We start from the raw sequence: 22365 nt of genomic DNA on the forward strand, positions 1-22365 counted from the left end.
CAACTTGCAGTTATGGAAATCGCACACATAAAACTCGCGCACGCTGTCAATAATATATCAACGGGCGCTTTTACCTGACCAGTGGCGTATCTCAATGCTGCTTTAAAAGGGCCGCGCACATGTGCTGCAACGTATGGCCTCATCGTTTTCAATTTCCCAAGGTATCAAAAGCGAGAGCGCTTTCCTTTCACCAAGCGGCCTTTTTGAGGCATGGAATCCTTTTGCGAACTGCAGCGATCGTGGCTTGTTAAATATTCACAGCACGTGAAATGAATGAGACGCACCGTGCTGCACGCATCTCGGCGAGCGAAAGCCGTACGGTGACAGCTGGCGCTCTGGTATCTATAATAAAGAGCTCGGGATCATCGCTTGGCAGCAAATAAGATCGAGTTTTGTTTTGGTGCTGATCGATATAGCAGTTATGTACGAGCTACGCTTAGCGTTGCTGCTCTTAGATGATTGTTTGCGATGCAGAAGACGACTTGGGGAGGGGAGAAGCTTTTAGTCAGTTCGCCAAAGCGCAAGACGGCCACATATGTATAGTGGCGAGGGAAGCATCTCCCGTGAATTATGGATGGTAGTGTTCGAAGATCGTGTCAGAAATACGGCAAGCTCGCATAGGCACGAAAATGGGACAGCAGAAAAAAGGCAGACCCGCACACAGCGCTGACTGGCAACTGAATGATTCATTCGAACTTCAATTGGGTGTACACCTGGGCTAGCTGGCTGATCTTCATAGTAGAAATAGTATAAAATTACCCGCCGTGGTTGCTCAGTGGCTATGGTGTTGGGCTGCTGAGCACGAGGTCGCGGGATCGAATCCCGGCCGCGGCGGCCGCATTTCGATGGGGGCGAAATGCGAAAACACCCGTGTACTTAGATTTAGGTGCACGTTAAAGAACCCCAGGTAGTCAAAATTTCCGGAGTCCTCCACTACGGCGTGCCTCATAATCAGAAAGTGGTTTTGGCACGTAAAACCCAATAATTAAATAAAAGAAATAGTATAAAATTACGGCAACACATAACAGAGAAGTAGACAGGACTGTATTGTGTTGCCGTTATTCTTTAGCTTCTTATATTCATTCGAAGATCCCCATTTTTTACGCAATGACCAGGGGCGTAGCCAGGGGGGGGGCTTATGGGGCTTCAGCCCCCCCCCGAAATTTTTTCGTGCTGTTCATGCACCGCCGACAAAAGCAACCCCCGGCGCCGGAAATCATTCTGGATTTTGTCTAGAGCGTCTTTTTCACGCTCGAAGAGCCATTTCACCGCGAAAATTGCGAACTCAGGCTGAATTTGGCGGCAACGCCCATGCACTGGGAGTCACATAACGCAAGCAGCCCCATCCGAGCACAAAGTTTCAAGGGTGTTTTCATGGCGAACGGGCTCGCCGCGGCATTTCGCGGAGGCCGCGGAATCTACACTCTATCATGGAATTTACGGAGCGCGTGGATATCAATTCCGAAACTTTATGGGTACAAAGTTCTCATATACATCTGATGTGTAAGGTACATTGACATTTCCAAACGTGTGCTTTAGATTTTCAATTGCGGAACTTTGTAAGTTTAATGCTCGCATAAATATTTGACGCCAAAGGTGCATTGACTTTTCCAAAGTCGCACATCGGCCCATACAACGAGGCAAACCAAATCAACACGCTATCAGACAAGTTGACAAAGCCCGTAGCGAGGCCCGATGAGACGAAGCGTTGGGGTGGTTCATTCGTGCCGTCATGTCACATAAAAAAATATCATTTTTTTTTTCACCTGTGCCAAAGCATCCAGTGAAGACACTAAAGCCAGCCAAGGCAACTACGTTCTTATTTAGTTTTTTCTACTTTGACTTTTAATCGCGAGGACACATTGAGCCTCTTCATTTTCTTTTTTCTTTTTTTTTTTGTTCTCGCTCCCCTACCCGCGCGCTGCCAGAGCCAGCCAGAGCGCATGCGTTTTTCTCGTGTTGCCCCGACCACCGCGCGGCGCACTTCGGTGCGCGTTCGGTTTTCTCTGGCCGAGTGTATTTTCGCCTGGCAGAGCTTTGGACGCTTTATTGCTAGCAGACGAGAAAAAGAAACAATGGTCGCTAGCCGCCATCACTGTGGGGACTCGACGGATTGCACCGCGTTCGCTTGAGCGCAACCTCTCCAGAAAGTCTTGTCTCGCCGGTGTAGGATGCCGAGCAGTATGCGCCTGGTTCTTGGTGGACGAAGCGTCGCGTGTTTTCTTCGATATTCCTTGAATAGCCATATCAGTTGCCCAAAGTAGGCATTCTATTGTGACCAACATACCTTGCGTTTTTTTTTTCATTACGGTGCCCCCGCACCACAAAACGAAAAAAGAAGCGTTGTTGCGGTGCAGCGAATTGTCGTATGGTGAAAGTGCTATTTTGTTATTTCTTTTGGGGAAATTAATGGGCCATGGGACGCTTAAGCTGCCGGATGCTCTTATTATATTATTGCGATAGCAATTATATGGACACTCTAGGCGCATTCCTGCCGTCGCCGTCGCCATCATGTTCCGCATAAAGTCCAAGTGCTATGACATCTAACCCCGCGCCGCAAGCTGTATGTGCGAGTGAAATCGTGTGGGGGGTGGGAGGAAATGGGTGAGCCGACGATAGTGGCTCAGTCTTGTGGGCGCAAGGGAGAAAAGTGAGGAGCAAGCGCGCCGCCTTCCGTCGCGCGCGATACATCGGGGGGAGTGGATGGAATGGGGGCAGGATCTAGGATTGTGTGAATCTGTGATTGCGCAACATGTTTATTTGCCTTATTTGACGCATTATATACCTTGACTTTTTCTTAGATACGTAGATTTATTGGAGACTTACTTATACGTATGTTTAAATATCTTGTTGCGAGGTTTTGTGTATGCGTGCAGTGAACTTCGTTTCCAGTGGCACTTTTTGCCCTTTATCAAGCTGTATCTTCGCATTTGTATATTCCATTGCTTCTTCGCATTTCTAATGTACCAGGGCGAGTCAAATGAAAGTGAGCCTACCCACCCTGCGCAATTATGGTTCTGTTCATTATCTGCAAGGCCTGCGCGTAGCACACAGGCATCTCTCATTTACAAAAGTGACACGCAGGTGTGAGGATAAATGTTCTTTAATGCTCTCATACGCTGGGTTGAACATGGTTGCGTGCCGTAATGGACTCTCCAGAAGTTGAGCAGCGTGGTGCCGTCAGGTTTTGACAGCTGAAGGTGTTTCCCAAAAAGAAATTAGTCACCGTGTGGCTGCCGTGTACATGGAACATTGCATTTCATTGGCCACTGTGAAGCGTTGGAACAAACGGTTCAAAGAAGGACGTGAAATTTGCAAAGACGATCCCAGACCGGGCCAAAGCCATCGTGCAATCACCCCTAACAAAATTGCAAAAGTTGATGAGCTGATGAGACAAGAACGGAGGATAAGCATCGATGAACTGGCAGAGCGTGTGAACATCAGTCACGGTTTGGTTCACGCCATAATTCATGAACATCTCGGTTATCGGTTCTTGTGTGCGCAATAGATGAACAATTGATTTTGAACCACTGCCAGAATACGGAGAAGATCAGCGCTGCGTTTACTCATCTGATCCGGTATCACAATAAAGGTGACGATTTCTGGTCTGCAATTGTGATCGGAGACGAACCATCATGCCACTACTAAGAGCCTGAAACACGACGGCAAAGCTTACAATGGAAACATTCAAATTCACCTTCCCCAAAGAAAGCAAAGGCCGTCATTTCCGCCAGTAAGGTGTTGTTGACTTTTATTTTTCGATCGTCGGGGGCCATTACTGATAGAATTTTCTAAATCTTGAGAGACTATCAATTGTTTCCGGTATTGTGAAACGCCGGATCGGCTGCGTGTCGCAATCAAGAGCAAACTACGTGGAAGATTGACGAATGGGGTCATCTTGTTCTACGACAATGCCCGTTCCCACGTCGCTGATGTGGTTAATACAAAACTGGCAAAGTTCAAGTGGGAAACGCTGCAACATCCGCCATACAGCTCAGACCTGTCGCCTTGCGACTTCCACATTTTGGGGCAACCGAAAAAACAGCTCAAGGGAACTAGATTCGTCTCGGACGATGTCGTGAAAGTCAGTTGCAGACGTTTTGAAGGAGCGACCCAAGGAGCTTTATGAGACGGGAATTGCCCGACTCTTTAGTAATCGGGACAAATGTCTAAATGCTCATGGGGGCTACTTTTAATTAAAGTACCCCGTTTGTTATATATTGGCATTAGCTCACTTTCAATTGACTCGTCCTCGTATATTCTGCAGAACTCATGCTTTTTATACGTGGTCTCTGTTGCGACTGTAATTTCGGTGCAATTACTCAGGATACACGACCGGTGACAGCTGCTGCTGCGTAATACATTGGAACAAATGGCAGCGTCATTGAGATTTTTCACTGGCTGTTGCATATGTACAAGAATGTAAACAAGGATCTTGAATGACAAAGTGTCATTAACATATTTGTCCTCAACTTGTTCATTTTATGGCCTTTACATTTTTCATATCAGCAGCATGTACTGCTTTGCTGGCTTCCAACTGATGTAGTTCTGAAGTTCGTGTGATATTATCTTTACTTATTAAATAGACAAAATACATGGAAGCATTGACATCAGTTATGTTGGGCACAATTTCTGGCACTACGAGTATATTCTTTTATGAAAAAATACATATTTGACTTGTATTGACAGTGCGTAGCGTTCAACAATTCGTTTGCAGCATCTTTGGCAATGGCAATGCAGTTATTATTCGTGTATTTGATCCCTAGGCAATTGTTTAAGAGAAAACTTTAGCTCGGGCCCAACTCCGACGTGGCCTATTTAGATACATGTAAAACGGCAGGAACGGTTGTCTGAGATAACTCCTAAATCGATTTTAATGAAATTTGTTGCATTTGAGAGAGTATGTTAAATTCTAGTGTCTGTTGGAAGCGGAATGTCGATTTAGGGCCTGAACCATGTTTAAAATATTTAGAAAAATTCGAAAGTGCGAAAAAAATAGAACCACGAAGTTTAAATAATAATAGCTATGCATCAAGAACAGATATCGCGTTTCTGTAAACGGCATCCATTACACCATTCAAAGCGGACAAATTCGATATGTCAATGTGTATCTTTCGTGAATTGGTTATTTTATGTACAAGGGTTCTGCAAAAGCCGTATTTCCATAATACTTAATTTTTTGAGACTCATGTGTAACATATCAATTTTTTCCGCTGTAGATGTACTATTATGTGCAATTCACAGAATTGTGATATCAATTATCATTGCTGATTTACAGAGTTGTATACTTAATTGTTTCGTTTTCTGAAAATTTTCGATTTTTGGCACTTTTCAATAAAATATTGACGACCTCAATCGAAAATTCGAAACAAACAGTCACTAGAATTAAAGTTTTTTTTTTTTTTTAATGCAACAAACCTCGTCAAATTTGGTGCAGTGGTTGCCGAGAAAAACGAATTCTCCTCCTACATGTATTTAGATAGGAGCATCCGACCTAATGTTTCGTCTTAAGGAGGAGGTCCACCTGCAACGTGAGCCCCCCCCCCGAACGAAATTTCTGGCTACGCCACTGGCAATGACGGCAGAAGTTTGTTGTATTTATGGCATTAGAAAGGAGGGGCGGCGATTGCAATGATGCGGCAATATTTTCGTTGATAAACCAATTAGTACGACAGTTTATTTCTTGTGAAAATGTACATGACGTATGTAGAGTATGTAGCAGCTGTAAGTGCTATACGGTTTATGATCGTTTTTTGAAAATAGGGGCCACAGAAGACGCGACAGGCGAACATATATGCACGAAGAAATATTCTCTAGGCGTTCTTGCCGTAGCTTCACTGTAAGCAATGAAATAAAACAAATTGAGTTTGGGTGTCTATATTGCGCATGCCATGCAGTTCAGGCACATCTCTCATTTGGGCCACCTATGAGAATGAAGTCGCTGGCAGCATGCGCATAAGTATAAATTGTATAATGTATATATGCATGTTACAGTGCCGTTCGGGGCCAGTTCAACGCATCAATGAGTGAGTTCATTGTGCGCGTTAAAATCGCGTGAAGTAATTCCTATATACCTAACGCAAGCTAAAGGGGCAAGCAGACATAAGGAGCATGAAATGGTTTCGTGTTGACGGAACGCGAGTCGAACCCCGCTTCCACATGGGAGCCGAAATGACTTGTGGTGTTTTGCTTTTGGTCGGCGTCGATTTTAACCTTTGACTAATAACCCAAGGTGGTACAAAGTGGCCTATTTCTGAGGAACTATCGGCTTAACGAACAGCCACGAATAGGGGGAGGGGGAGGGCTCATTGCGCATGACAGTGCGCAATAAACTGACGTTACAAATTATCGGTCAGGACAAGTTAATTCGTGTGTGGGATATGAGCGTCAAAAAAAAAAAAAAGAAACTATCGTAAGCAGCAATAGTGGGACTTGCGATGATTGTAATTTGCGTAAATCATGGAAAACTTCGTAGAAGATATCTTATGATATCAAATTGGAATTTCTGAAAATAAAACAAGAAAGTTATGAATTTTATGTCGCAATTGTTATATAGTGATAAGTATCCTTCGCCTTATTTCCTTCAGGCATTACCGGTAGTCGCTACGATAAAGACGGCAGACTTCTCTACAAGTGGCGACCATTTAGAGAGAGAGAGAGAGAAAGAGAGAAGTCATAAGGGAAAGGAGGGAGGCTAACCACGCAGAGCCCGGTAGGCGACCGCTTATAGATCGGTGTACTGGTAAATGCCTCCAATAGATAACTTCGCTTGGAACGCTAGCTCTTCGCGTGGTTTTACTGCAGCTCGCAGTCCCGGTCATAATGCTGCATATAAATTCACATGTACTCAATCTAGGACGTATTTGCCTAGATGATTTTTCTTTCTGAGCATCTCAAGAATTTCAATTTCGAAGATTGTGCCCAATCCTCGGGTTGCTTCGAACGCCGTTGATAAATAAATAATAATAAAAAGAACGTCGCGTTCCATTCCAGACAGTCCAAGGGGTCCATTAATCAGGCAACAGCTGTATCCGCTGCTACATTTGCGCTTATTACGCGTATCTTTTTTTTTTCTTCCTACACAAGTCAGCTATGGTCAACGGCCCACATATATTTATAGTGGAACTGTCTCCTACGACGTAGACATTATTAGTCCCCTGTACGCGCTTTTTAAATTTTTACATAGTGGCCATTCTTGTTTACGTTTATATATTGAGTTCTCTAAAAGCAATGTTGCAACAGGGGATGCTGTGCTGTTCAAACAAAACCATTGGAAAGGAGTGCGCCTTGCACAAGTATGACCAATTCACGTTGCCTAAAAAAGATCAGCACAAGTAGAGGGACATGTTTGCTCCGGAGGAAAATAAAATTGGTACGCGCATCGAGGGCAGATGCTGTTTGTGACTGTTTTTCGAACTATTTAGAAATCTGGGTTTCTTTCTTGAACTCGAGGGTATAAACTTAAAGTTCAGCATATTGGGAGTTTATATGGAACGGAATCGCCAATAGTCTTTAGGCGTTTATTTTTGCAAGACGAAAGCTTTGTGCTCAAGAACGTCTTTTTATTAACGGATTGTTCAAATTTGATTTGAGTTGAATTACTTTAGTGCTTGACTTCATGAGCTTTGAAATGAAATGTTGCTTAAACACACACCTAACGGAAAAAAAAGGAAACTTAGAAACGTGTTTGTTGCGCAGCCGAGCAATAATGTCTAGCGGCGAGGTTTGACTTAGGATACTGCGACTGTGGTCGTCAGCGCTTGCGCACTCCATGAGGATACACCGAAATTGAATCGTTAGCTTTACTTAACCGAGATCGATGTGGGCAACGCACAGAAATTTTCTATTGATTTATTAGGCACACTGGAATACGTGTGAAATCACTGCGTGCGCGAAGCGGTGCCTAAAAGAAATTGCTTTAGAGACGTGGCTGTAGATACAATTCCTAATTCCACGTTATTATTGATAGACTTACCACTTCCACTACCTTATAGCGTACCTTACGCCTCATATTTAGAAGCAAAATCAAGTCAAAGCAAGTAAGAGGAATTAATCACCGACATGGAGAAAAAAAAAATAGCCGTCAGATCCCACTTCCTGTGGGAACCGATGTTATGCGAAGCACTGTGCGGGCAGTCTACCAAGTTAACGAAACGACCATGAGAGCACCAAGACGTAGGCGGCTGTGTCATGACCTACATGACACGCATGTCAGGACATGAATGAGTGTGTGTTGTTTAGTGGCGAAAGGGCCACTTATGGCCGCCATGCCCATGTTACTGAGTTCGCAGTGGAGCGATGGGGTCTATGAAATTGGTGTGACGTGGCTGTAAAGGGGCCTAAAAATAGTCGCTGTAAAGTGCGTAGATCTACATGCAATAAGATTATCACGATGACTAATGACATGTAATATGAGCATTAAAACGCATCGCGAAAAAGTGATAAAATACAAGATATGTCAGATGCAAAAATTGGCTAGAGCACTACTGCCTCACCAGAGCCCTTGAAACACAAGGGTCTGGAGGCATGTGCCATACAAAACTTCTATCACAGCGGCATCCTCTGAAGAGAGGATGCGCTACGAATTTATCGGGCTTATAACTTGCAAGACAATATCTTTCAGGAAAGCTAGGACTGCATTGTTATTGAAAAACGCTTCTGGATCGAGAAACATTACAGGATGAAGAGGGATGTGCTGCCGGTATGCTAGGGGAAAATGTCTCACTCTCTCTCAGATTCGGCTTCCCGACACTCCAGGTGGACGCGGAGAACGGTCAGCCTCTTCGCACATCTACTACAGGTTGGAGGTTCATTTCCAGTAAGTAGAAATTTATGAGTGCCAAATCCGTGTCCTATCCTGTTACGACCGAATATAACATCTTTCCGGCGTGATTTTGTTGTGGAGGGCCAGAAACCTAACTGTGGCTTTATCACGTGAAGATTATTATTTGTTTCCGCGTCCCACAAACGTTGCCAGTGACTTCCCAGTTTGTTTCGTAAGGAAGGCTTCAGATCTGTGACAGGGACAGCAGCGGTAGGAATAATAACTTGCGATGTAATTGACGTGGCCCTTCGGTCTGCTAGCACATTACCCTCGATGCCTCTATGGCCAGGTGCCAGCATATAATGGCATGCTGGTTAGATATATAAGCTGTTCACAGCAGAAATAGAGCTCAATAAGTACGGAATTTTTGTGCTTACAGAGTGACATCAAGGCCTTCATGACGGTTAGGGAGTTCGTATATATAATTGCTTTTCGGAGTTTTGATTTCCTTATGTGCTTCACAGCCGACAATTGTGCATAGGCCTCAGCCGTATAGATACTTGTTTCCAGATGCAGTACATCGTATTCCGAGAAGGATGGACCAACGGCTGCATAGGAAACCTGGGCTTGTGACTTAGAAGCGTCAGTGTAAAACTCTGCACACGAGTACTTAGACTGGAGTTCTAGTAGATGCATTTTAATATGTTCCTCTGGAGCGTGTTTTGTCACGTCTACAAACGATGTATCACATTATGTCATCTGCCATTGCCACGGCGGTAATGGCGTTGCTGTTGTCATCAGATTATATTCAACGATTGAAACACCTGTTTTCTCAACAAGTTTCCTTACACGTTACGAGAAGGGTTCTCGCTCCTGGTCGATTGTTAAACAGGATCATGTCATGACCCATCAGTTATGTTCGTCATACTCTTGTCATACTATGCCAAGTTTGGTACATACCAAGACATAGGCGGCTGTTTTATGGCCTACATGACACGCATGCCATGGCATTCATGTCATGACCTATTATTTATGTTCGTCATACACACTTGTCGTACTAGGCGAATCGTGGTACATACCAAGTTGACGAAATGATCATGAGAGAGAGAGAGAGAGAGATAGAGAGAGAGAGAGAGAGAGAGAGAAATGACGAAATGATCATGAGAGCATCAAGACGTAGGCGGCTGTTTCATGACCTACATGACACACATGTTATAATATTCATACACTTTTCTCATACTATGCCGACTTTGGTCCCGGCCAAGTTAACGAAACGACCTTGAGAGTACCAAGACGTAGTAAGCCGTTTCATGACCTAAATGACACACATGCCATGATACACATGTCACGAGCGATCACGTATGTGCATCACACATTCTTGTCATACTATGCCAATTTTGGTACATACCAAGTTAACGAAACGACCATGAGAGCGCCTAGACGTAGGCGGCTAGTGAGATAGATACTGTCAAAGTGGCAAATGTTCGCGAAGTAACGCTTCGCATTTAGAAACGAAACTAGGAAGGAACATGGCGTTGGGCATCCAGCCTTCGCAGGCGACCGCCTCTGTCAATTTCCTCTCCCTGCTTTCATTTGAACAAGCATGGAAAATGTGCATATTGCGAGTTGAGTCTTGAGAACAGCACGCCATAAGTTCGAGGTAGGTTTCAGTGCCACTGTATGGTCGTCCATACTGCTGACCCGTGCCGCTCACTTTCTGATCGTCACACCTGATGCCATGATTACTCCTTTTATTGTTTTTAATTATTTATTTATTATACCTACAGCGCCCGAAAAGGCTTTATTGTAGGGGGGACTACAGAAAGGCGGCAATCAGATTAATCCGTACATACACACACAAAAACCGTTTCCAGACACCGCGTACACTGACAGGTCACCAACATCCTTCGTTACACATCTAGAGAAAAGTACAAGAGTAGGATACTATTATATATACTAATATGCAAACTCTGCAGGACATAAGAACACACAAAAAAACAAAGCGAAGAAAAAGACCAAGCTGCACCAAACGGCTTGTTGAAAAAACAGTGCATCAGAAGTTGAACATCAAATGCTGCAGGTGAGTAGAGAAATATGAGAGAGGAGCAGTAACAATATGGTCTGGTAAATCATTCCAGTCATGAATTGTTTTCGGAAAGAAGGTAAACCTAAAGGTATTGACCCTGCACCTGTATTTCCGTATTCTCAGTGAGTGATCGGATCGATGAGGTACATAATGGTGGCTTAATGTGCATGTCCTTGTCAATAAAGCGAAGCTCTCTTTGCGACCCCCCCCGGAATTTGCTGACTGTTGATGCCGCTGCTGTCTTGCCAGATAACTCACAAAAATAAAATAGAGAAACGCCTGCCTGTGGGTGGGATATCAGAACCTGTGAGAACATGTGAGCCATGTCACAGCAGTATAACGTATTGAGGACTACCTTTTTAAGCTGGGACTGTTCGAACCTGTTGAGCTACAACTATCCCAAATCGGGGTTTACGAGGCCTCTCCTAGACACCCTTTCACAGAAGGAATGCTAGGTGCCAGATTAGGGTCGCGCGTCTGTACTCGTTTTCTTAACCGGCTGGGTCACCGGCGGCGGGTTTCGAACGAACCACTTACACGGAAATCGAAGTTGACGCCCTATCTGCCATGGGATTCAAGCAGAATCTTTAAAATGCTGGTTCGCCGTGTGCGGCTTGGTACCGCGCATACAAAACCCTTTTTGCATAAAATTTCAAGACCAGATATTCCGCAATACACATGTGGCAACGTTGATGAGGATATACATGTGCTAGAATGTCCGTGACACGATACACTGAGACAACGTTCAACAGGTGATCTTCCGCGGGCCCTTCAGCCTCAGGAAGATCTTAGGTCCATGGCCAATATATCCATTCCAAAGACGATCGTTAATGTCGCTCCAAAGATTTCTTAAAGCGACCGGTATTGTTGCAAACTGTTGAATAGAGTATTTATCTGTGCTGAGCTCACTCTATGTATGTAATTTGGCCCGACTTTGGCCCATTCAATGCCTGGATTCGTGTGCGTTCGTGCGAACCTAGTTCGTTTTTTCTTATGTTCCTGACTTTGCTTTGCTGTGTTTCTGAGTTGACTTTCAGTTTTAGTGCGAATTAATTGTATTTATGTATGGGGACATTGTATTACTGTGGTTTTCATTTGATATTTAGTCTTAGTGCTCTTAAGTGATTTCTTTCTCCTATTTGTGGACTTTATTATTTGCCCGTCTGTATGTGAAAAGGAGTAGCCGGTGCCAGTTAAAGGCGCCGGCTTCTAAGCTCGTATAATAACAACGAAAAAAAAATCAAAAATAGGTTTAGTCCTCGTGACATCATTACGTGGAAGTCTCGCATGCAATGTGCATTCGCACGAACTGCTCCCAGCGTTTCAGCATAGCTTGTGAACGGCGTAGTCCATAAACAAACATAGCATGGCATTTCAGTTCTGACCTTCGTCGTGCACAAATATGAACGTTGTATGAGATCACACGTTGCATAGGGTGGCAATAAAGACAGTTATATGCATCGCATTTAGTTTTATGGCATTTAATTAGGACCATTACTTCACATAGATTCAAACATGTGAGTTGGATCCTCTTAAAGCTTGCCGAAATTTTTAAAGATTATCTGTGGCGGATAGCACCATTCTTATCCTTGAGCTGGATTATTCAAACAGGCGGACATTACTAGCACGAGAAATGAAAACTCATATTCAACTAATTAACTTCTTAAATAATTACCTCATAGCACATATTGCAATTTACGTATTCTAGCCGGTGAGTTTGCAAGACATACCCCCTTGAAATAAATTACACAGAATTACACCAGTGTCGAGATATTTCCCAAAGTGTGGGATGAAATGCATGAGTGTTCCACTTGCTTTTGTGCTTAAATGCATAAAAGCGCGTTTTGTTAAACAAGTAAGTGGAACAACAGTGCATTTTTACGGCGACATTGATGGCGCTTATTTCCAAACTTGTGTCATTCTAGAAATTCATTACAAGTGGATACGGCTTGCAAACTCACAGGCTAAAATTCGTAAATTTCAATGTGCCCTAAAGTAATGAATTAAGAACTGAATTAGTGAATTTTTAAAAGTAGTTGAATACGTGTTTCTATTTCTCGTGCAAGTAATGTCCGAATTTCTGAATAACCCAGCTCGGGGTCTAGAAATATGTTTTCTGCAACAGGCAATTTTTAAAAATCCCAGAGAGCTTAAAAATGATCACCCCTTATAGAGTGCTCGCTTCGAATGCGTACAACCTGCGACTCGAAAGGGCAGACTATATATAAAACAATTCAAATAACTATCTGGAGCTGACTGGTGAATGTTACGTAGTGTATTGTTTCAAGTTATGGGCTGCAGGAATGGAATCACCTCTATTTTCTATTTACCCCGTAAGAAGATGCGAACGATCGAATTGCGGGACTTCTACTAGCAGCGGTGGCACAGGTGCGTTTTGCTTCCGCCGCCTTTGCTTCATAACGAAAAAAACTTTTCCGCGAGTATAGCAAGACGGAGGCAGGATCGATTTCCAAGCAAGAGTTATGGCCGTCGAGTTGGACGACACAGCCCGAGGTCTCACGTTTACGGTACACAAGGGCAGTCATGTGCCAACGACGACTTATCTCGGCCACGTTTCGGTTGCACCAATTTTCACGTCATGGGTTTAAACCGCAGTTCGATTGGTAGAGCGATGTGTCTTCTTGTCAAATTTAGATCCTGCTTGTTATAGCGCAGACCTTACGTTAAAATAACCAAGCTTAACAGGACCTTCAAGAGAAGAAGAGAAGAGATAATGTTTAATGGCAGAAAGGTGGAGAGGTCGGCCTGAGTGAAGTGCCTCTAGCCTGCTACTCCACGCTGGGGAAGGGGTTTGGGGAATAACAGAGGTGGGATGAGAAGACGAAAGAGGGTGGTGGTACGGCAAATACGATGAGGGCTGCACATCGTACTGTATTTGTGCATTGTGTACGTGTACACTTCACACCACAGCACAGTCATCTTAGCGAGCAAAGTTAGCAGTTACTGCAATGTAGCTAGGAGACGGTCTATAGCGTTCATAATTTTAATCGCTGTTAGCGCCACTGGCGTACTTAAAGCGGACAGTAGCAGCTGCAGGGCTGCGATTATTTGTCGCAGCATGGTTTTGATAACAGAGTCCGATGGTGCCATCTGATTGCACTGTCCTTGCTCGCGCTGACAGTCTAAGGCCCGTGTGCGCGGCGGCAAGCGTGGCCATACATTCGATTCCGGGCTTGCGCAGTTGGCTTGAAGCAATGGTTTAGAGAGATTTATCGATGCCAATTCAACTACCTTCTCCTGGACCTGCGGAATTAGAGCCAGGGAGCTCTCGTTTGGACCTACGGCTTGCCCACGCCGATGACGCGTTGGTCTCCTTCGCTGTTGCACTAACGCCGCCGCCTCCTTGTGGGACATACTTGTCTTGCTCATTTTGTTCAGTACTTTTTTCTCCTTTTTTTGTTTAGGACCCTCCTTGGAATTGGCCTCGTGGGGTCCATCGCAATTCGAGCACTTCATTTCTTTCACTGGCGCACGAAGATACGTCATGGCTGCCAGCACACCGGAGGCATGTCGTATGGCCTGTGCATACAGCGCTGACATGGCCTAGCTTAAGGCACTTGTGGCATTGCAGTGGCGGGGGTACATAAGGACGCACCGGGTGTCTCACGTAGCCCACCTTGACATGATCAGGTAGCGTGTCTCCCCCGAAAAGAAGCTTGACGCTCGTCGATCGACCGAAGCGGTGAAAATCGATGACCTTCACTGTTGAAGACGGAAGCCTTCATAGCTCTTCGTCGCTGATGTCAATCACGACATCGGAAATAACACATTCCCTAGTGCGACCACAGTGCACGATGAGCGACCAGACTTCTATGTGTCCTAGTATGCGCACGATTTTCGATTCTTCTAGTGCGGCCTCCGTCGTTACTTCCACTGTAACTACGTTTTTCTTGGTGTTAAAACGCACTTCGTTAATTCCTTTCGGAGCCACATTACCAAGGTAAGTGTTACGAATCTGTCTGTGTACAGAATTTAAATTCTTAGACACATCGAGCGGCACAAAAGCGATCCTGTAAGTCGGAGTAGGCGGTCCGTTGGGGCCCTGCTCGCTCACGTCGTTGGTTGTCTTGCGGTATTTTCTCTTCGTTCGCCTGCCCTCCACGACGGTGTAGCCATCGTCGGAGTCCATTGGCTCGCTGTTGGAGAAACAGGAACCGGACGTCTCCATACCTACGTTGCAAGCTTTACACTTTATCCCTGCGAGACGCAGTGAGAAGAGGCGTGCTCGACGCTGGTGATGGTGTGCCGTCTGTCATCGTGTGGCATGCATGGCTTCGCGTCCAAAAAGCACAATTAAGCCTCCACTATGACAAAGCTATCGCAGCAAGGCAAGAAGCGACGCTTGCTCAGATCACTTCGTCTTCGTCTTCCCCCAGGACCTTGAAATTTCATTTTTTTTAGTACCCAGTCAGAAACATTGTAGAATCTGCAAAAAGAAAACAAAAAACAAAAAGCAAAAACAAAACAGAAAAGCAATCGCGTCTCTTCCTTTCACGAGCTATATGCACCGGATCGTCGCTTCGTTGGTTGAAGCGCCCAGAGCACAGTGCCGACTTGCGCCGTCGCATTCGGGACACCCCGCAACATGACGTGCTTCCAAAAAGCTATTGAAGGAAAGAAAGCACGCGATTTCCGTGTACCCGGCGTCTGACTTTGTCAACCGATGGGCATAAATACGCAACTGCCAGCAGGAACTATAACAATGAAATATATTCTCTTGCTTTGTTGGTAAGGTTGGAACGAAAAAAAAAAAAACGTTGCATGATGGCACGCGTTTTTTCTTACGCGTGAGCTTTTCCTGGCACAGGACGTAGTTGACTGCGCTCCGACGAGGATGACACCCAGTGGTGAACTATTTTGCACTGTCCGCTGGATGAATGCTAGGCATTAGAAAGAATAAATGAGATGGGTTTGGGCTCTGAGAGCTAAGAAAGTAGAATGCGCAGAGTGGCACTATCTCGTGAGATTTATGCGCCGCCTCGAAATCGGCGAAGCAGAAAGTTTTGCAGAAAAGGGCGTCGCCTTAAAGAAAGGAATAAAGAAAGAAAGAAAGAAAGGAAGAAGGAACGAAAGAAAGAAAGAAAGAAAGAGAGAAAGAGAGAGAGAGAGAGAAGAGAAATATAAGCGTGCCGGTGATCCACCAAGCAAAACTAAAAGGACCGAGCGAGCAGAGCATCAAAAGAATTTGGGCGTGCGGAGTGACAGACAGAAAAGTCTTGGGCGAGCTTTCCTCAGCTTTAGCTTACGCGGCTGGGGATAAACACGCTCCCGGTTCTTGAGGAACAGCGCAAAAAAAGTGTGGCAAAACTTGATTCGGGTCGGCAGCTCGATGCGATGCGTCGTGGCTTAGGCGTCGGGAAGTTACGCAACGTTGCGCTCTGAGGCTTCATCCAGGACTCTTTGCTGCGACTGCGATGGCGTAACCTCTCCTCGCCCCCATTTTTTATTTTTTTGTCTCTCTCTCTATTTCACTCGTGCGAACCTCTGGGTTTCGTTGCGCTTTCGATGATGCCGTTTCATCCCCGAGCTATACTGTATTGGGAAGCTGAAACTGAACTGTTGCACAATGCTTCATAGATTTTACTGTTGTCTTTTGTTTCGTTTATTCTTGGAGGACGTGTGCACGTTGCTGTTGCCTTGCGCTATACTGCGGCGCGGACACGTGCCGCGAATACGCGTCCTCCGTGGAGCGTTCCCGTGCGTGTGCGCGTTTTTCAGTCCGAACTGCGTCCTTGTTCACTGTACTTTCAAATTCCTCCCTGAGGCCATTTTTCGACGGCGATTTGCGACGAAAGTTGCGATAAGAATTGGCCATTTTGCGAATCCGGATTCTGCTTCGAGCGTTCACGGAAAATGGGGACAACAGTTAACTTCTACTTTCGGACTCTCTAAGCTAAAGTGCATTGTGGAGAAATAGAGAGTTTTAGAATACTGGGGCCCTGTAACGTAAAACTATTCCAATATGTTTTTATTACAATCTCCTGACGTCAAATTTGCATAACCGCCGACGCAAGGATCGGGCGGTCACCCGCAGGGTTGTCTGAATAGACCAATCAAACACTCTCCTCGTTCATAGGAGGTCACTTATGTTTGCTTGAAAAACGAATAACATTGCCTACACTGAGCGGCTTGTCTTATCTAATTCGCTGACAAGAGGCGAGGAGCATGCTCAAGTGAAGAGAGATTCGATGGGGCCGAGCCACTGCACTGAAAATCAATAACCGGATCAAGAGGGTGGCGCCGGCGTTTGCGGTTGGTCCGCTTTTCCTTACTTAGCTTGCGGTGGCTCGCCGGAAATCACGGCGGCATGCAACGGAACCTTAAGAGTGACACTGAAACGGATCCTTAGCAAAGAAGAGTTGGCAGAACGAGGTCGTAAACGTGCCGAAAGTGCTCGAAAACGTTACACGGCCACGCAAAATTTTTTGTTATACGCAATTAAAGCCATGCTCTCCGGCAGGTGCAAGTCGCCAGTGCCTGAGCATTCGGCGGCAGCCATCTTTTGTTCCTTTCGGAATGGGGAAGCCTGCGGCTATTCCGAAGAAAATTAAGTTTTGTTCGGCATATTAATGCATCTTTATCGCGTACACGTTACTTTGACGCGGTGAGTTTTTGCGGTTTTGTGACGTCGCGTGACAGGCAGGTGAAGAGGGTGCAGCCCGAAAACTTTTGACCAATAGCCGAGGGCTAATGGCGAAAAGGGGTCGAATCAGAAATAACTATTTTTCTTTTGTTCGATCAAATCAGGCATAATAAGTTTGCACACGTGGTATCAGATGGGGAGCTATCACGGTTTTCGTGACGTCTCGTGACAGACAGGTTAAGTGGAGGTGGTCCAAAAAAGTTTTGACCAATCGTGGAGGGCTGATTGCAGAATCGGAATAGAAAAGTTTGGAATAGCTTTACGTTATAGCGCCCTGGTACCCAAGGCACACCCAAACTTTGGGAGATACAAATTCCACTGCGGACCCTTTGCGTTCTCCTGTGCTCGCTTTGCTTTCTTTTGTACTTCCGGCGGTCTGTGTCCCCCATGGCTAGGGTGACCTAATCTGAATCTCTCTATTAAGTGTAACTGCAATGCATTTCGCTATGAGCATTTCATAATAATTTCATAATTTATTGATTGATAAAAATAAAGATAATTACATGTGCGTAGTATACACAAGGAGGCCACTTAGTCGATGACTGTTTCATGACCTCCTATTAGGGACACTTATGATGGTATATAATGTTTAAAGCAACAGTATCACAGATCAGAGCTATGAGTAATATAAAGGCATGTTTATGGTATATCAATAATAACAACACTTGTTAACAGCATGACAGTATAAAGAACAGAATAAAATGAGAAAAAAAGGGGCGATTTCAATAAGTATTTATTATGAATGCTTTTAGTTCTCTTTTAAATTGGTATAAACGTTTTGCATTTTTGATTATAGGTTGTAGGTCATTCCAAAGCGATATCGAGGAAAATTGCGCAGTCTGTTTACCATAGTTTGTGCGCATTTTAGGTAGACGGAAATTATTACTGAGTGCAAATTTAGCGTGACTATGAGCTATCAGATCACGAGGTGAGAAGCAGATCGATGGTAGTTCCTTAGTCATATATTTGTAGGATAAAATCCCTAGATCATATTTGGTGAGTTCTGAAATGGTTAGGATGTTGTTTTCATGTAGTAGTGATTTTCCATTTGCAAAGCGTGAACTGCTTGTAATAATTGTTATGGATTGATTCTGGATTACCTGGAGGGATGCCAAGTGAGCTTTATAAGTAGTAACACTTACACCACTCACTTGACATCGCACACTGACAGCATATTATGCCTTAGTTATTATGAGAGTGAATGAATGAGTGCTATAGCGAGATTAATGTACGATGTGTAAAGTAGGCAACCGTTTTAATTCGAACGCGAATGCCGTATGCTATTTTTTTAATATGAGAACTGTGATCGCTATATTTCAAGTTGCAGTCAAGAGAAATTCCAGTACGTATTTCTAGAAACTGCTATACGGTTTCTAGCAAACAGGCGTCCTTTGCGTATACTGGCTGGTTTCAGTCTTGTAACTACGACATGTGGTACCCTTTGACGTTGACAATAAAAATGTGATTGGAAAGTTTTAGTTATTTCACTGGTTGGTTTAGTCACATAGGCTCTGACGTCAGCCGCTGTACATGTATTACAAAAAAATATCACCGCCTAATCTTTGCGGTGCCGTGTTTCGTAATCACTCAAAATCTTCGTGACAGCATTTACTATAACGCGTGTTAGAATACGACAGCTGTTGGTGAGTATAGTGAATAGTTATGCGCATGTTTTGCGCTTAAGTAATGATGAATTACTCCAGAGGTATTGCAGTGTACGCCTGGAATTGTGTACTACAACCTTCCTTGGGAAGTTAATGTGGTTTATGACGCATGCGCAGCGTATTCGTTAAATATTGACAAAGACAGGACGTCATGCCACCGTGAACTACATATTCACGTCGCACAACCTCCCTATTTAAACACGCCTGGGTCATTGGAGTGCACGCTTAAGGGATAATGGGGTTATAAACTTCGATGTTTCAATAAACCTCTCTTCTAAGATCGGTTCCTGGCAAGCTATTCGCTATGCGTGACTCTTTAGGGTCGAAAGCGCCTTGAGATCTAGGGGAATTTTTCTTTGTGTTTATAGCGCGTTTACCAACCTCTCGAAGGAAGTAGAGAAATGTAGCGTCCAAAATGCATTTTTTATTGACAGAATGAAGTTTCGTACTCGTTTACGGCCATATTTAAAAAAGCCAAGCCGTTTATTACGTCTTGTTTCGAGAGCGCAACCCTTTTTCACACCTCGACTTCTAGCTCGGTAAGGTTTATAGGCGCACAATTTTTTTGGTATCTTTGAAAAAAGTGGCAATCGCGAAGAACACTGTGGGACATGAACCGCTCTCCTGACGAACACGCTCATGACTCAAAAGAGGGAACAAGCGTACTCGTGTCCCCAGATTCCTGGGATTCCTCCGCCAATTACACCGTGACGTGATGCACTTGCATGCATTTTGATGTCGCTAGACGCGAATGTGGCGCACCACCAGTTCAGCGCGCCATTCTGCGCTGCAGCGCGCAAATTCGAGCCAACTCGCTGCCTCTGCGGCTGATCGTACCCTCCTTGGCGGCTGCGAGAGCAGTAGGGAAGAGAAGCGATTGTCAGGCAATATGCCTTCACGACTAAGCAGCCCATGAGAGAACAGTTGGTAGTCGCTCCTAAGGTTAAGTCAGCGCCCTTGCTTTCTGATTGGTGGCGCTAAGCCAGTAACCGTGCTATAGTTACTGTATATGCTCCCTATGGGAGCACTAAAGGTAGCCACATACTGTAGCTCTAAACAGTGCTACATGCCCCTTTGATGAAGTAAGGTCATTGTATTGCGCAAGTATACAACCGCCAGCCTATGGCACATACCTTCTTGTTCCTACACTCTACCACACACGAAACAAGTGGCATGCACCTCTGAAAAAGAAAACCAGTTGTTGTTAACACATGTCAGGGGGCCCTTTTAACAAAATTCTTAAACGCTCGACAAGAGCATAAGCCTTGGGGGCTTTTCCTTCAGCGGTGCTGTTCCATAATTGCTTCCTGGTTTGCTCGTTCGGATGTCTACTTCAGTTGCTTTCGCCATCTGGACATTTTCAACAGGACGTTTATGCTTAATTTCCTCCTCCCCTCTCCGGTCACAGAAATGTCATAATTGCTGCTAATGTAATTGTATTGTCCTTGCTCGGATATTGCGACAGAAGTACAATTGAAATGCGACAAGTGTCGTTTATGCTTCTAACATGGTTGAGTAAACATTCTTCGTGTGGGAATAGTTGTACAACGTTCGTATTTGTTTTTTAGCAAAGTGTTAGCTTTGCTAACATTTGAGCTTTATTTATACAGTGCATGAGGAAACAGCAACACATTCCTTCTAAGACGGAAAATAAAATAAATTGGGATTGTTTGCAGACGTGAAAATGCCAGGAAGAAAAGACAGAGCGTTTCGGTAGCGAAAATAAATGATTACAGCACATACTGACCTTGCCTTGCAGCAACAAACCCCGAAAGCTGTTACAAAGTCCGTCACCGCTCCGTAGTTTATTATATGATTGCCAGTAAACATAATGTAAGCTTGAACACGACAGCGCATTCGGAGCTCTTGTTCAGATGCGGGTCGAAACGACTGTCATCAGTGGCTAACGACGTCGTTTAGGGATATAAATGGAGTTTCTGCGGAAGTGCCCTCACAGTAACTGAAGCGTTCGCTTTATCTTTTCTTAACGCCGCACTCCAAGTAACAGCCTGCGACACTCTTTCTCTACACGAGCATTTATTAAGCTTCACAATCCGCGTGTCCTTCGATTTAATTCATGCTGCCGGAAATGGCGCACGCACAATTGTGACCGGGACAACATAGTGTAATGGGCTGGACAGCCTGGAAGAAAGTGAAATCAGAAGCAAAGAACCCACTGAGCGTTGCTCCAGCAGTGCCCAGCAGGGAAAATTAGCGCTATAAGTACGTGTTTTGGCGGAAGTATGCAGTGCGTACAGCGCTAAACAGTAAACAGTGGCACTCACGCACACTTACGAAGATTGTGTTGCGGGCGCGTTCTTATTCCGAACATCTTGGAAACGGGTCAACAGAACCTAGTTGGGATACGAAGGCAGAGCGAGAAGCCCAGGTGGTGCAGTCCGGTTTTTCCAAAACTTGTAGCGAGTCCACCGTGCTTTCTTGGCTATGGCCGTAAGTCGGCATACTCATTCGCGAGTACGCTGACTCATGCTCGCTGCACACACGTTTCACACACCCGAGATAGGGCATTGATGAGTGAGTAAGACTGGGCGCGAGTATTAAAGGGGCGAATGCCGATGAATTTGGTTAAGGTGAACAGACGTACCGATTAAGGCGGGGCCGTTTTTACCGCCGTGTTCCCGCTGTCCCACTGCTTACGTGTGGGGACGGTGTTTTGTCCCGCTTTGGTTTCTCCGGACCTGGAGTTATCCCGAAATGCCGACGCTGTAAGGGCTGAGCTGACTGTAGTCTTTCTCGGGTGTGGTTGCTCCGCATTGCCCGTGGAAGAACGTGGAATAATGCCGAAACGCAAGTGAAAGTTTGCTGAATAGCTCAGGAAAGAGTTTCCATTCACACAACGAAACGTGGGTTAAACGCAGAATCTCTTTCCTATCTCCGAACGAACTAGCGAAAGTTTTCCTTGCAGAGTCCGACCACCAACCATCGACCACCGAACAGCCACGAAAACGGACTAAATAGGCAAAGAAAGCTATTCGCTTTAAAGAGAGCGTGCCTATAGTGGAAAGCCAAAGGCATAACTTGCACACTACCGTGATAGCTGCCGACCTCAAACATCGAATACATATGCGAACCAAACGTGATTTGAATGCGAAAGCGTGAGGACTTATCTAAGTGACCACCTCAAGTTAAAGCTTCACATTAATTCACTTTAATTCACCTTAATCCA

The sequence above is a fragment of the Dermacentor andersoni genome, chromosome 5, assembly GCF_023375885.2.
Source record: "Dermacentor andersoni chromosome 5, qqDerAnde1_hic_scaffold, whole genome shotgun sequence".
NCBI lineage: Eukaryota > Metazoa > Arthropoda > Arachnida > Ixodida > Ixodidae > Dermacentor > Dermacentor andersoni.